Genomic DNA, 17,275 nt, shown 5'->3' on the forward strand with positions numbered 1-17,275 from the left:
AATGGGTAAACCTCTACCTCAGTTGCCTGGGGTCTGACCTACGATTTGTTGATCAAGGAACTCACAGACCGATCAAAGCTCGCTCCGGGCAACGCAGTTTACTAATTCCGCACACTACTCGACCAGGGTCCCGAAAAGGCTGGCTCCTATTACGCGCCACAACTACGGGATGCGGGATCCTAAGTTCACATTCACATGATGGTGGACCGGACCAAATGAGGAGCAACTTATTCCCATGTTTTATAGTCCATGGATCCCTAGTTTGGGCATAGCACACAAGAATTAAAAATTAAAAAAACCAAAAAATGACTGACGGTTTCGTCCAGGGCAGAGGCAACTCTTCAGCAACGTCCGAGAGCCATGGATTATAAAACGTGGTAAGTGGTAAGTAAGTTGCACCTCATTCGGTATGGTCCACCATCATGCGAATGTGAACTTAGGATCCCGCATATCCTAAACAACTGCCCAGCTTTAGTCTAGCTTAAACTAAAACAAGTGGCGGTTTAGTCGAATATAATTCGTAACCTCGTGGTGTTTTTGCGATGATAAAAGAGAGCGTTTTTCCACCTGTTGGCATTTTCGGTCACATCGCTCCCAGGGCAGAGATTAGGCAGTGTCTGAAGAGTTGCCTCCGCCCTGGATGAAACCGTCAGTCATTTTTTGGTTTTTCTAATTTTGAGTTTTCTTACTTTACCAAAGTGGCGGCCGTCATTACTTTCCCCTTGAACATTATCCGAAGGTATTTCCAGCCGTATCCGGATAACTGAGTGCTTAGAGCACAAGGCTGTCGTACGGAAGGTCGCGGTTCAAATCTCGCTGGCAGCAGTGGGATTCGTATCGTGATTGGCGTCGAATACCAGTCGACTCAGCTGTGAATGAGTACCTGTGTCAAATTAGGGTATTAATCTGGGGCGAGCGTAAAGTTGGCCACATTGCCTCCTACAGTGTACTGTAGTGTACCGTTACGGTCTTCAATGAAGTGCTCTAACACACTTCAAAGCCCTCATCCAATATGGATTATTGTGCTAACGATTATTTCCGAGTTATCACAATCTCGGTAGATGCCGGATTTTACCTAATACTAGCACTAGGTACCAAGCATTTAGGCTCGGACGATCCTACCTACTTAAAAATAAAGGGGCGCTGGTGGTGGTGACCGGTGGTAGGTCAGTGGGAGAATCTTTCGTGTACTCCCCGCAACATCGAGCACGTATGCAGAATGGTGTACTTCTGCATGGTTTGAACCAGACTGTGCGAAAGTCCCACGACATCAAGGGAAACTGTGAGGGATTTAGGTGCAATACCTGTAGCTGACAATATTATGGGAACTACAACCACCCGCTCGAGACACCAAATTTCTTTGATTACCCGAGCCAATGGCTCATAGTTCACCTTCTTCTCCACGTATTTCCGTTCAATGTTGCTATTATGGGGGATAGCAACATCAATAATGTACGCGGAGCGACCCGTCTTGTCAACTAACAGTACATCAGGCTTATTGTGTGCGGTATGGCGATCAGTCAGAACTTTCCGGTCCCAATACATGCTGTAAGCAGAACTATCAAGTACTGCTTGCGGCTCATATCGGTAAACCGGACATGCTCCCGTGATCAGCCCATGCTTATATGCAAGGTTTTGATGGATAACCTTACATACAGCATTATGCCTGGTGATGTATTGCACCAGTGCCATAACAGTACAGCCAGAAATGAGATGGTCCAACGTCTCTAACGCCGAACCACACATTCTGCACTGGTCGTTCTCCACCCGTTCTTTGATGATGAGCTTTTTATAAGCTCGGGTGGCGACCACGCCATCCTGAATGGCACACATAAACCCCTCCGTCTCAGCAAAGAGCTCCCCAGCACACAGCCATCTGTTCGACATATGCAAATCGATAAATGGCTGCCAAAGACAATTCACGTGTTTACCGTGCATTGCATTCGACTTCCATTCATCGATCCGCTCTTGGTCCGACTTCACCCCACTCAGAGGATTGAAGGATCGATCCTTCAAGTTAAGTGGAGTCAGTCCACAGTCTGCCTTACAGGCAGCCGCATGCAAGGGACTCGCCTGCTCTTTGCTGTCAAAATAAGCGCGCAGCGAATCGACTTGGCGATGATGTTGTGCCGCCACGTCAACCACGCCTCTACTTCCGATGTCACGAGGCAGGTTCATCCGCTCCACGGCAGACTTTGGGTGATGCATTCGGAATTTGGACATAGTTGTCCGTATCCGCCGCTGGACGTTTTCCAGATCGGTCTTCATCCACGGCAATATTCCGAATGCAGAAGCCAGTGAAGGGATAGCGAATACATTCAACGCGCTTATTTTATTCTTCCCCGAGAGATGCGATTTCAGCACCAGCTTTACACGTCGCAGGAATTCGGACAGCAGAGCTTCCTTCAGATCACCAACTCGAGCATGGGTTCCTTGCAGAATTCCTAGGTACTTGTAGAATTCTGTCTCGGTCATAGCTTCGATGTGGAGGTCACCAATGCTATGTCCGGCATGCGGCTCGTGATGACCTTTGCGAATGGCTTGGATTCGACATTTGTCTAATCCAAACTCCATCCGAATATCACGGCTGAACATGTCTATTATTCGCAACAGACTTCTAAGATGGTTGTCAGTACCAACATACAGCTTGATGTCATCTAGGTACATCAAGTGTGTCAGTTCGCACTTAGCACGTAGGCCATATTTTATTGCAAAACCATGCCCTCTAGCATCATTCAGTAGCCATGAAAGGGGGTTCAGTGCCATACAAAACCAAAGAGGACTCAATGAAACCCCCTGGAAGATGCCCCTCCGAATACAGATGGGCTCTGAGGTATTAGCACCCTCAGATGTACGGACTGACAAGGTGGTATGCCACCCTTCCATGACTGTCGCCAAAAACTTTATTAGTTTCGGATCAATGTGATACAGATGTAGGATGTCGATTAGCCAGGTATGCAGAACGCTATCAAAAGCCTTGGCATAATCGATATAGCAACTGAAGAGGTTTCTTTGGCCTCTAGTTGCTTGTCCTACAACTACCGAGTCGATAATGAGTTGCTCTTTGCAACCCCTTGACCCAACTCAGCAGCCCTTCTGCTCCTCGGACAGAATGTTGTTGGTCTCGAGGTGCGCATTGATCCTTCCACTAATAATGGACGTGATGAATTTGTAGAGGGTTGGTAAGCAAGTGATCGGTCTTGTGTCTGCGGGGTCCTGCACCGTGTCCTTCTTAGGGATAAGGTAGGTAATTCCCGCAGTGAGGAAAGGTGGAAATTCCTCCGGCCGACTCATGACCTCATTTATACTGCGTGCCAACCGACTGTGTACGCTAGTAAATTTCTTATACCAGAAATTCTGCACCCGATCCAGACCTGGGCCCCTCCAGTTCTTCGAGATGTTTATGGCTCGTCGAACTTCCTCTTCGGTAACATCCGCGAAATTCATGCCAGGTGTATTGGCATGGCGGGTGCCTTCGACGGTGATCCACTCAGCATGCTCAGCATGCTGGGCAGGTAACCCCCAAAGTCCACCCCAATACTCTTTCGCTTCCGTCACCGAGAACTGTATTGTCTGGGCGCTCTGTTGGGATTCGTTGAGAGATCTGAAAAAGCTCCGCTGGTTCCTCGCGTATGTTGCATTCTGGACACGTCTGGAATAACTTTCGCCATACCGTCGTAACCGACTGCATATGACAGAAAGTTTCTGTTTTAGTGTGTCCAGAATTTCAACTACGGGTGTCTCACAGGGGATGGCATAGTTCCGGAAAACCCTCTGCACTTTATTTCTCACCCGTCGGCTGGCATTGCCAGTGCTGATCTGAATCAGTCTAGCAATGTCCTGCCTTAGTGAGTCCCGCCGACGTTCCAGACGAATTTTCCATGGTGGATCTCTTTTGTCACTCAAACCAATAACGCGAAAGCGAATCTTCTGACCGTGCAATCTGATAGCCGCAACTGCACCACAATACACAAGTGATTGTAGTTGCAGCAGCGACATATCAGCACACAGTCGAGACGCAATCTCATCATTGATTTGAGATAGAATTCCCGGAGTTGCTGGAGATGCATAGAGCCTGGGAATGCCTGGTCTATGCAAAGGATCCATATCCGAGAATTCTATACACGCTCTTTGGAATTCGTCCCGAACTTCAGCGGAAACCTCAGCTGGACGGTGGAGAAGAGTGCTTCGGCGAGTACTGAACCTGTTGCCTGCAGTGCGGCGTGGTGTTGTTGATGCCGCCGCCTCTGCCCCCATCGACTCTCGGTCACCAGTTTCCCCGATGACTTCAAGTCGAACACGTTCCCTGATGGTGGCCGGGATTGTGTCACTGCGAGTGATGAAGCGGTACTGGTCTGCGACTCGCTGCACAGTCACGTGCGCGAATTGCGGGAAACGCTCGACGAATCTCTGGTGCAACAAGAGGCGGTAAGATGTTGTACCCGCCCCCGCCGTTATTTCGTGGTAGGAGCGGATGATGAAGAGGTTCATTATTCATTATTATTATTATTTCCAGCCCAAAGTATTCAAACCCTATTGGGCGAGTCGTACTTAGTCTATCGAGGCATTCCTATACCAATTTAGAGTTCACCTTCCCACCTCGCTAATACCTCGGAATAATGTGAAGGTCGCGCTTCTAACAGACATATGTTTGCGAACATGAAGAAGAGTCAATCCTCAGATTCCTCAGAGGGACTATCAAGGATGTGCTAAGTAAGTTTTCGTAATCTCGCTGATGTACGCTCAACCCAGCCCTTGAATTTCTCTGTAAATCCGTGATCGTTCCCTGAGTTTGGTTCTGCCCGCAAAGGTTACTACACAATGGTTGACCTTTCTGTTACAGTGTATAAACAACAGAGAATTTGCGGGTAGGCGCCTCATCAAAATTCGTATAGTTGAATGAATGGCAGTACCTTTGCGATGACAGTTCGTCATCCTATGGATAACTTAGGTTTCCATTTATGACAATAGAATTTTGAATTTGGTGTCTATACTTCACTATTCATCTAAGGGCAGTGAGGGACTAGTGATTTCTGCCTCCCTTACGTATAAGAGTATAAGGTTCATAACTAAAGTAATGGCAGTGCTACCTGCAGCCACTCCACAATCTGAAGTATTATAGAGCGCGGCTTTTCCTGATCCTCGGGCTTCCACGAAGTTTGATTCTTGGTGATACGTGTCTTGCAGGAACAGTGACGGGTAAGTAGACAACGAAAAGCTGAAATTGCCAACCTCATCGATGAAACTAGTGACTCTGATACAAAGGTTACATCGAGAATCCTCTATCAGCAGTCTGCTCCCGAGAATGTTAGTCTGAATTCAATGCTTAGAACTACGAGCCCCACCCTCGCGGCCACCTTCAAGATCCGTTTTCCTCAAAAGTCTAAATGAAACATATTCCATTCAGATACCCTGACGATAAAGTCTCCTGCAAACAGGATCCCCTCTCCGCATCGCAGCTGCACCATCGGTGTTTAATGGACGCTGAAAAATATTATCCATAAAGAACGAATTAAGACAAAGCCAATCCCTCGGGTGCCGTCCCTAACTTAGATGAGAGGGATGTGTGATATGCCGAGATGCCATTAATCTGGTCTTTTGTTGGGGTACTAATCAGTGAGTGAAGCGCTGGTCAGATAGATGTTATTTATTTAATCGTTATTTTTGATCATATGGTATTACACAACGAATTCCAATTTTCCCCCCCTTAAGAAATTTCCTTCAGTATCTTTCGACAGCTACCATCAGTGCGAGGTTTCACCTTGAAATTTCGCAAATGTGATGTCTATCCGCGAATTGGTTGCATCTGGGCATTCATGTTTGAAGACTTCTTCTACTACGATCCATAAGGCCGTCAAGATCGCTAGTTTACAGAGAGCATATTCTCTCTCGGGTGGAAAACCTCATTCTATAATACCATCTTGACCGCCTCACAGAATATTGTCTGAAGGATTTTCCTTGAAGTTAATCCAAATCCGGTCAGTCCTAGTTTCTCCGTATACAGCCTACACTGCTACACTGTATTTGGGCTTGATTTTTGATCGTCGATAGAGGAGGACACTTTTCTCTTGTTCTTCTTCTCCAGGGCACTTTTTCTAATCCCGCTTTTCTTCCCGAAGAGGAGCATTGCAAGTCTCTCGATTTGTAGCCTGCGCACTGACAGTCCTTTTGTGTTCGACCGTGCGTGAACCAGCTCTTCCTTCTTTCCTGCTGTCTCCTTGATTTGCGTTCTCATATTCACTATGGAATTCACACCAATGCATCCCACGCAAGAGGATGGACTGCCAGGATGAGTGTAGCCTTGGGCATAAAGTCGCGGCCCAATTTCTTTCAGGCGTAAAGCTCTTTTGGGGCAACACGGTCACTACGCAACTAGAATCCCGAAGGTGGTGTCTTCTTATACATGTTATAAACACATTGGAAGGCTCAACTGATCTAACTCTGTTTTACAATCTGAAATTAAAATACAAAGCGAAAAGTCCTAGGTTAACGATGGAAATTGGTTAGAAGTTGTAGTTTCTGTAGTTACGTCTATACATTACATAGTGCAAAGTATACGGTTCAGTTACACAACGCCATTGGTTCGCAATTTTTTTAATCTTTTGGACCCCTCAAAGTCTCCCACACTACATTTCTGGGTCCTCTATATCTTTCCAGTCACGTTCGTAAGCCAGATTAAATGGAGAGTGTCCTTTACAGTAGAAACTTAAACATTTACACTCATAATGCCCTTTCGCGTCGTTACATAATAGGGTTGTTTCAGCAGCTACCCTGATACAGCCTTTTTAGTGGCCTTAATACATCAAATCGCCTTTACTTACGTCAAGTGCAGAAAATTATAAAAATGCTATACACATGCAGATATGAGTCCACGTTGTAACACGGAACAGTCCTTTACTCCTTGCTTTCAGTGGAGACTGGAAAGTTTTCGGGCTCTCAACTTTACCAAGTGGATATACACGCGCATATGTCGAAACCTGGGGGCAGGAAAAAAGCAAAATTTTATTTTTGAAAGTGCATTCGAAAACATATGCACATTTATGCATTCCCAGAAATTAATACAGATTGGGGTATAGTCCATGCTAAAAAAGGAAACAGATGTGAATACATTAAACGGGGGATCCCATACTCCATTATGTATTAAAAATATCCTTTTTTCAGGAGTAAGTTAACAATCAATTCAGGCCTACGATAGGATTATGAAATCTTTAAAGGATATTATTTTAAGCTTCGGGAAACTCAGTTTTCATAAGGGTTCACAGGGGCAGTCTTAAGATAAATTACCCGGTCGCAAAAATCTATGGCGACAGGCGCCAGATTCAGTTCATAGATTTTCCTCCTAAAAGCAAAGAGTTTTTTTTCCAAACGAAATTATGATAATATTTCAAACAAAGTCTAACCCATCCATTTACAAATATGGGAAACTCTGGGTTTGTTTGTTGAAAAACTCTTCGCGATTTTCTCTGAAAAACCTTTCAACCACATTTTAATCTCACAAAAAGGATTTAAGTCCTTAAATCAGATATGTACATGTGATGTTCCATAAAGCATTTTTCGTACTGGCTGGAGCTGTCACGAGAGGACCATGTGCAAAAGGCAAGCAGACGAGGATATTGAAAAAATGGTCGTGCCTGCTCTGGCAGCCAGTTGATGTCAACAACATCACCACGGCAGCTTGAGTTTGAAAAACAAACAGCTGAAAAATAATAAAGGGAATCTGGCACCAAGAGCCTTTAGGCAAGGCGGCTCATACTGGTGCACCTGTCTGCGCTATATTTTCGGGAATTGCTGTCAGAAATTATTTCGTCCTACGGTTTTGTTGCACTTTTGGTTGTCTTTTTCATGTATGATAGGAGGTTTGTCGGACATAAGGTCATGAGGATCTGCGGGATATATTCTTGTCATATTTTCGTTTACTTTGAAAATTTGAATTACGTAAAAGGCGCATAATGTCCACATGATGCGTGGTGAGAGAGGTTAATAGCTGAAGCTTTCATTTACATAAAAAATAAAATAAACTGTTTGTAGTCTTGTATATGTGCCAGAAACGAAGCATGGATTAAAGCTTTTCAGGGGTTAATAGAAATCTGTTGATAAGAGCAGAGGAGATTCTTGCCGAGGACTTTCTTTTGGATAAACATTCGCCTTAACTACTTTTGCCATTATTTCCCGAAAAGTGGATATCACTAATTGGTGTCTTTTTATGCCCACAGCATTTTAACGCGAACGATGGTTCCGGCTCTTTATGTCCACGAACTAAAAGCCTCCGCAAATAGCTGTGCTACAAAAATAGTCCACGTACCTGACTACTTATAGCTCCTGGAGCGCTACAAGTCTGAGACAGTGGTCCACATGGTGCCTGAGAGAGTTGCCATAAACTTAAGGGAAGTAAGATCAGACGATCATCCTTAGTGGCCAAGAACGACCTAGGGGGAAGAGCTATCCCAGAAACGTAAAAAGTTGGCGAAATTGACCGTGAAGGTCCGCCCGCAAAGACTGAAGCTCCATCAAAGTGCACGTTCTTGCACGTCTCTGTGCTGGGGAATGTGGGGGTTCTTTTAGCGCTTTGATTCCTCACGTGTCATTAATACAAAATTTACCGATGCGTGGGCCCGCACCGGATTTCAAAATAGACAACAACCGAAGGAATTTGCGACGGCCAAACGATGAAAACCAGAACGCGGGCTAAAACTGGAAAATAACAAAAAACAAGTCGGAGGGGGGTGTTTGTGTATTTCTTTTATAAAGAGATTTGAGTGTGCAATTGTTCGATTAGGATTTAGCACATAATATACGCATATATTCTGTGAAAATATCCACTTTCAAGTGATATTGACAGTCTTGAATTTGCACAGAAGCGACAGCTTTGACCCAGCAATAGTGCGATTTTCATCAAATTTGGCAGGATCATGCTTACATTGCTGCAATTTCGTAATTCTAGGGTGAACTTAAGGGGGGTTTTCCTGTCAATTAATAAAAATTATAGTAATTATATAGTACTTTTATTAGCTTTATTTGAACAGGTATCGGTATCGAGGGTATTTCGGAGCCTAGGCACCATACAGTGGCAGCCGTTTGATTTTTTCAAATTTTTCGGTAAGGTAGTTTCCGAAAACGGTTTCGTTAAAGAAATGATAATTTTCAACCCCCCGCACTATCCATGTTTCCAACAAATGTCAAAACTAATACCGGCTTCGAAAAGTACTAACCGAGACCTTTAATTTGATAGCCCACATTACTATATTTGATGAAAAAAAAATTACGCCCCCTCCTTTGCATGTATGGGGATCCCCCCCCCCCTTAAATTTGACGTGAAAGGACGTAACCCACTATATGCCTGAGCGTTCACAGTTCCCACTTTCCTACCAAATTTGGTGCCAATTACTACAACCTTCTCCGAGAAAAATGCGTGTGACGGACAGATAGACAGAGAGACAGTAAACCGATTTTGTGTTTACTCAAAACCTTAAAAACGGCTCGACCGCGCGCGTGGAGCCGTAAGTCTCCGGACCTAAGTGTCGCGATCGAGAGGGAAGATGATGGTTTCTTCTGCCCCAGATCGTTATTAAGGCGCGGCCCCTGAGGTGACATCCTCAGGCCATGATTTAGAGGATTGCATAATTACATAATCTACTAATTCATTTTCTTCCAGATACCAAAACTCGACCGAATTTTCCTTTCAAAATCAGTTTAGCATTTCGTGGTTTCTTCTAGGGCTGGTTTTCGATACGTCGCGTTGCGTAAGGTTAGCAATGAACCACGCCAACAGGTTGTCACAAAAAAAACCATATTTTCCTTGTATCGACTCCGCTGAATAGACTGGTGAATGGGCCTGAATAGGCTAGGTAAAACGCCGTACGACAGCACCTAGTCCAATAAAATGCATTAGACTCAAGGATAGTGTTCGTTGTCTGTCGCCCAAATGAAAGTAGATTTCGTCTGTCCAATATCTAACAAGAAGCAAAACATTCGTCACGCTCGATTGCCTCAATTGTAAGGGGATGATGATGAAGCACTGGTCTCAAAGTTGCATTCTCCTATCCTTATTCTTCCCTTTTGACCAGTGCGGTTCGATGTTGTTGATTGGTTGGTTTTCGGTGCTGACGTTGCCACCATATATTAGGTTGTTGCAAATGAAATGGCCGTTTTTGTACAAAAATTTCAAACGACCGTAAAGCTTACAAACATTTATTTATTTAATCAAAATGGGTGCCAGTCGATTCAAAACACTTCTCCCAGTGAGATTTAGGAGCATTTATGCCAGTTTCGTAGAAGTTCAATTTTCAGGGGTTGATAAACTCATTGAAGGCAATTTTGAGGACCTCTTCTTTCCTCAATTGTTATTTCGCCAAAAAATTATCCAAATGCTTAAAAAAGTGGTAATCGGTTGGCGAAAGGTCCGGTGAATATGGTGGATGAGGCAGAGTCTCATTCTGCAATTCGTTCAACTTTTGAACCGTTGTTCTGGAAACATAAGGTCGTGCATTGTCGTGAAGGAGTATTACACCATCTCTGTTGACCAATCTCGGCCGTTGAATACTCAATTTTTGGTGCATTTCCTCGAGTTGGGCACACTATTTCTGTGCATTTATCGTTTCTCCAGGTGCCAAGAAAGAATAGTGGATAACTCCAGCTGTAGACCAGCAAACAGTCACCGTTACCTTCTTCGGATGGAGGGTCGGTTTCGGCATGTGCTTCGGTGGCTCATCAGCATCTAGCCATTGTGCCAAAAGGGATCGCTTCTGTTGCGGGAGAATAAAGAACTGCAAATTTCCATTCGAAGCGCCATGTTTTGCTCCGTAAGGGCATACGGAACCCATTTGTCGAGCTTTTCACCTTTCCAAGTTATTGCAAGTGCCGGGAAACTGTCGAATAGTGTACGCCCAGTTTCTCTGCAATGTCTCTCACAGACTGACGTGTGTCGGATTCGACTAGCAAGCGCAGCTCGTCCTTGTCAATCGATTCTGGATATCCACGTGGCCCACTTTGAAGGTTTACGTCGCCTGACCGGAATTTTTCGAACCACCGCCGTGTGGTTCGCTTGCTTGCCGTATCAGCTCCAAATGCGCTGTGAATGTTCCTGGTCGCCTCCGCCACTTTATGACCGAGTTTGAACTCATACAGAAAAAGTATACGTTCTTAGCTCTTTTCTATCCTTTTTTCCTTTCTATTCCCTGTTATCCCAACGATAGTCAAAACTGAAATGACACCTTGATTAAATGTAGGAGTATTTATACTTCAATATTCAAACCCAACAATACCAACTGGTGGTGGTTTGATACACCAAAATCGCTACTAACTTTACTTGATTGCCAAAACGGCCATTTCACATGCAACAACCTAATACTTTGTCTTGCCTTCATTAAAGCGCAGTCCAAGATCTCGCGCCGCCTGCTCGATCTGAATGAAGGCAATTAGACCCAGTATTCGACTGCTTCGTACCTCATACAGTGGTATCGTTAATTCGTTACAGTCCTTTTTCCGAGAAATCTGTCGATCTGAAATTGTGTTCGCTTGGCACTCCGAATCGCAAAAAAAACTCACTCGCTAACGACAAACTCAAATTCCACAACTTTATTTAGACTGTCAATCTCCCGTCCCCGCTTCTTGCACTCCCCCAAATCCCTTTAAAAAAAACAAACGAAAACCCACCGCCAATATCACTTGCTGTTCCGCGGAACGGGCACATATGAAACTCCTTTAGCACTTTTCCTCGGCTCCAGGGAAATTTGAAGATCGTTCCCCACAGTGTCGTCTTCACGGGTGTTTCAGGTGCCAATCTCAACCTCCTCCCATCTCACCGACCGTTCCACAGCTGTTTCTCCACGAACCGGTCCCCATGCCGTTACACTCTCCTTGAACTCTATTGAACTCCGAAAGTTCATGTTGCAGAAATATGCACATGCGCCTACAGATGCGGCAGATCATTCCCCTCTGTCAAGATCAATTCGCCCGAATGCATTCAATAATATGCAATCTGCGGCGAACATTAGGGTAGTTGCACATTATAAAATGCATTATTTGAACAAATTAATTCACAAAGAGGCGAATGAAATTCCGCTCCCGTTGCGAAGCCGCGGTCATTACAAAGTTAGGGAGCGAAGAATAGCGCTGAATGTTGAAGCCGATTCTAGCGAGTACGTCTTCTCTCTAACTACTTTGCAGATTGGTTGTTGAAAGAGCCACTAAGCCCATAAACTTCAATGACCTCTACGCCCGCTCCCTCTTCTGGTACGGATCCAACGGGTTACTAAATAATCAGTTACTGGTTTAAGCCCTAGGTGACTGCCACGCTTTCCAAGTTTGCCTACTGCTCCATCATGTTTAAAATTTCTTGTGGGAGACAAACTGCGTTGTCATACTATTGCCTCGTGTCCCTGACACTCCCAAAATTCTTAACTAGCCCATTTCAAAAGAGAACTCCTGAGAGCTATGTTTAGTATCTCTTGCTTGATTCTGGTCATAAATTCCGGCGTGTTTTTTACTGACACCCTATTGTCAAGCATAGGTTAAAAAAGGAGATTACCTCTTTGGTTGGTGGCGCTGCGTGACTTATTATGCGCCTTGGGATTGCAACTGAGGAGAAGCGCTCGCCTCTTTCTTTCCCAAGAGTTCACCAGTTTAACGAATTATTCCGATGGGATATGAGTGCCATACACCGGCAAATAACTTGATACCACAACTGCCTTATAACTTCTCCCGCCGGTTCCCAATAAAACTGGAACCGCCACGAGGAAAACATATATACTTCAAATTAACTTTAGAAATGATACAAGCTCCTTATTCTTGAACCAGCATTATTTCAATGACTTTGGAAATTGTCCTTTCTATTACAAAAATGGTGATTTACTTGGGCTGTCTTAGTACTGGTCATTGGCATATTCCTTCGTCGACATTTTTCTTCAACATCAAAGTATCATTTTCTACTCCGACTTCCTTCTGACTCGATCCAGAAAGCTGCTCTAGATTGTCCAACTCCCCCGTTTCGTTGGCGGCAAGTTATCTTCCGTATTCCATCTTACCCTTTTGGCCTTTACGACCTCCCCAATTCTTTCAGGAACCTCAATAATCTCTTTCTTTCTGCGGCACTTATGACTTTTAATTATCATGGCAATCTACCCTGATTGTGAGGAGTTTACCTTGCCCTTCCCCCTTTGCTTCTGAAGACTCTCTCTAGAACTTGCTCGGAGTGATTAAGAGGTCCAAACACCATCGCTACAGCTTTGGGAATTTGGCTGTTCTGCTCCATACTGACCGGGAAATTTAGGGAATGTTCGCCTAAGCTCTTGTTCATGTCCTCCATCGCACAGTCTACGAGTGTAAAACCTAATCAATTGTAAGACCTAATTCCTGATATATTTGCCCATTGTAAGATGATTTCTTGCCTCTGCTGAGTTAGTATTTGCTCCGGAAATGATTGGTACTATAGCTAGTGATGCCCTTCAAAGTAAGATCATAGCTAATATTCGACTTACCTGAGATTTCCTCCTTCATGGGTTTTAAATTTAGGATTCTAGGGAGCATTCAATTCTTATGGGCTGGTCGCTGCTGCTATCCTCTTCTTCATTTTCATTATTGGGGGTTTAGGTTTTTTCGTTTCTTTCGGTTCGAGGCCTTCTTTCAGATAAATTGGAAGGTAACTAGTAAGACCAATTGGCGCTGCAGTCCGCTATTTTGATGCCACTAACTCCTAAGATCGTGACTGCCGTGGTAAGAGCAAGGGGAGCGAGAGTTTCAAAGCCAGTCCGTAGTATTTACGAAGGAGAGCAGCCCTTCCACCATGCAGCTCGAGGTCTCTTTAAGATTGCCTGGCTTTAAGCTAAAACTAGGCAATCCCATAGAAAGTGCTTTGGGGTTTCCTCCACTTCTACTCAGCTTCGGCAAGCGAATGTTAGGACATGACGAGTATGGCTGTATGGTCCCTTATAGATCAGTGTTCCATGCAGACCGCCGTAATCCAATATGCATTTGTATGCGTCAGGCAGCTTAACATCGTTTTCGCTGAAATGTCTGGAAAGACCGTCACTTTAGCGGGAAGGCCGCTAAACTAAAACTATCATGCCTACTGTCGTGGAAATTTCTCTGAGTTTCTTCTTGTTTATTTGGTTTCAAAGACAGAGGATGCAACTCTGAAAGGCGTGTATGAATGGAGGTGTTCGTGGACATTGAAGGGGTGTTTGACTGTGCGCCCTTCCAAAAGCCGCAAACAGAATTGCCTTTGCTTTCCAGAGATGAACTGAATAACCCTTCGATTCTCCGCAGAAGTGAAATATTTGGTAGTTATTTTAGAGAAGTAGCTTTTTTAGAACAAGGATCTAGAGATACGAGCTCTCGCAGCTTATAGGCTATGTAGGCGAGCCTTTACCTCGACATGGGGGCTTAGGGCTCAGGATATAGTTATATGTTGCGTGTCAGGATATACTGATGTCTTCTACACCGATGACTCACAAACAGAACAGTGTTCTGGAGCAGGGGCTGCATTGAGGGCGTTGAGTAGCCCTTTGATCACTTCAAAAATCATTTAGGAGTGAAGAAATCGATTGAACTCTGTTTCTAGATTCAATACAACTACTCTGGGTACCCGATTATTGTGTTGTAGGAGAAATGAAACTTCGAATGCTTTAAAAAAAGGGCGTTCAATTTCCCGCACACCTGAACCAAAACTAGCAATCAGTAGCATTAACTAATGCTGCTATCAAAAACTGGGAACAAGCTTTCCATAATGACTGGTGACTGGGCCTTAATTATGCTCAACACACCAAACTTTTCCTGTCGAAAATCAGGAAGACTTGCAGAAGTATTATGGACATTCTTAGTGGGCATAATTCACTAGCTGAGCATATGTTTAGAATGTAATGAGGAACCAGGATCAGGAACATTTTCTATGTTAATGCCCCACCAGTGGACGCTTCAGACATCAAAGTTTTGGTGCTGATATGCTCCAACCGCAGAGGGTAGCATCACATCCACCAATGGAAATCCTGTGATACATACTACAAACAAATCCGGCATATTTCGTTAGGCGTGATGACGAAACCGAAATCCGGTACAATAACCACTAGCGTCTGACTGCTTGGAGGCTATGCCTTTACCCAACCTCAAACAGACACACATTGCTAAGTCTTGCTAGTAGATTGCACTTCTAACAATCACTAGTGGGCATAGACTGTGTTCGTCCAGGGAATCCAATGAGGAGAACACCACCAGCCAGCTCGTCGGCCCGATCATTCCCCTTCATAAATCTTTAGGCAGGAACCCATAAGGGGGAGCGTACCAGGCAGACATTCCTACGCTTCCTCACCGGCCTGAGGGCATCCCTCAGTATATCTGAGTACAAAGTCGACTCAATAACCCCTTGGCTTGAGAATGAATACATCGTGCTTGGGGCTTGGATTATGCCTCAGTTATCGATAGGCTCTTATTGTCGTCGGTACTTTCTTTTGGAATACACTGGTGAATTCCGAGAAATCGTGCAAATCGGCTACGCAGTTATATCCGAGAAAACTTGCGTTCCGACTCAACAGAACATCTTTGATTCGTCGGTGAATAATATTTTACCATCACTTTGCAACACGTCGCGGTCTTCCACTATACCCTGGCTAGAAAGTTCACAGCCGAATTCATCATGAAAGTTAGCTTCCATATGGCGTAGTCCATTGGGAACGCCTAGAGTTCCCGAGGTACGCTGTCCAACATCCGGACTCACGAGGTCTGACAGCACTACACACTACAGCGTATTTAATGTGGAGGTTTAAAAAGAGAACGTGTATGATTACGCAGAGTCCCGGTAGCACGTCTACTGTACTTGTTGCTTAATCCCTTCACCTCACAACAGAACTGTACGTTAGGATAGCGCAAACCAAGACTATGTAGATCGGGAGAATCAACCTTGGCCAAGAACAGATTTTCTTACAAAGGTTTTCTTGCAGATGAGGAAGGCTATACAGGCCTTCTTAACCTTTAGTTATGTGTTCCAATTTAACTTAGAATCCAGGATCACACCCAGATATTTTGCAATGGAAGAAAGAACCAATCTTGTATCATTTAGCCACGGGGGGGGGGGGGGGGATTTCCCTTGTCGTGGTGGTGAATTGCATCAGCTCCGTTTTGATTAGATTCATGCCCAGCCCGCGTCTTTCCCAACACTATTTCACTCAAAACGGAGCGAAGCTGCCCGAAACTAATATCACCAGATCGTTATCATTCGCCACTACCTTCTACTCCTAACCAATATGCGTAGAATTTGGTCATTACTATTAACCAGAACACCGGAGAGATGTCTTCGCGCTGAGGTGATCCTCAGCTCACAGCTTCAAGCATGTGGCTACTCCCCAGATTAGATTGAATTATCCTAGTTTTTAGCGCGGATATTATCGAAGATACCTCTCTAATGCAATTCTGGTTAAAGCTTCCTTGATGGCGTCGATACTAAGGTTACTGAATACCCCCTCAATATCCAGAAAAGTAGCTAGAGTATATTCTTTGTTCTGTAGCGCCCGCTTAACTGTATTAATCACATCGTGAAGAGTGGTTTCTGTGGAATTGCCTTTGAAGTAGGTGTATAGAGAGTTGGAGGAGCGTTCACATCATAATTGTCGTTAAATGGATGTCCAGAATACGGGGTTGGTCGAGAGTCCTTTTCGGTATGAAGAATACACCTTTCCAGTATAAAGATCATGCTCGCGACTCTTGAAGTGTGGTGTGTATCCCAAACAGATGCAGTTTCAGTTAATCCCAACACGAGTGGCACAACCCTTTCTTGATGTTTCTGTAGCATGCCAGGCTCTGACTAGCGGTACTTCTCGCTGACGGCGCAACGTTCCTGAGCCAGCAGCTCCAGGGTGACTTCAAGAGATTCCATCCAGCGACTTTCCAACTTTTTAACAAAGGATGAGTTCCTATGTTCCTTTGCCAGGATCTTACTGAGTTTCGCAGATTCGCTGGTGCTTTGAATGTTCTGAGATTCAGATAACGCAGATACCCTTTAGCAGTAATGTGACTGGTCCCTTCTTCTGACCAAGGACCTCAGTTACTTAGGGTCCACGTAACAATCAAATGATGAGCTGATCACCTAATTATCAGTATTCCGGAAATGTACTTGCGCCAAATGTGTCACTTTGCTTGCGGTGCGAGGTCGCGCTTGTTTATTTTTCCAATTTTTTTTTTCCTTATTTTTATCCATTTGATTCCCAAAAATTTCGGGGTTTGGAGGTATCAATGAGTCTTCCTTCGAATACAGTCATTTATCACCGACTGGAAACTACCCAATGGGCAC

This window comes from Hermetia illucens, chromosome 3 (genome assembly GCF_905115235.1).
Source record: "Hermetia illucens chromosome 3, iHerIll2.2.curated.20191125, whole genome shotgun sequence".
NCBI lineage: Eukaryota > Metazoa > Arthropoda > Insecta > Diptera > Stratiomyidae > Hermetia > Hermetia illucens.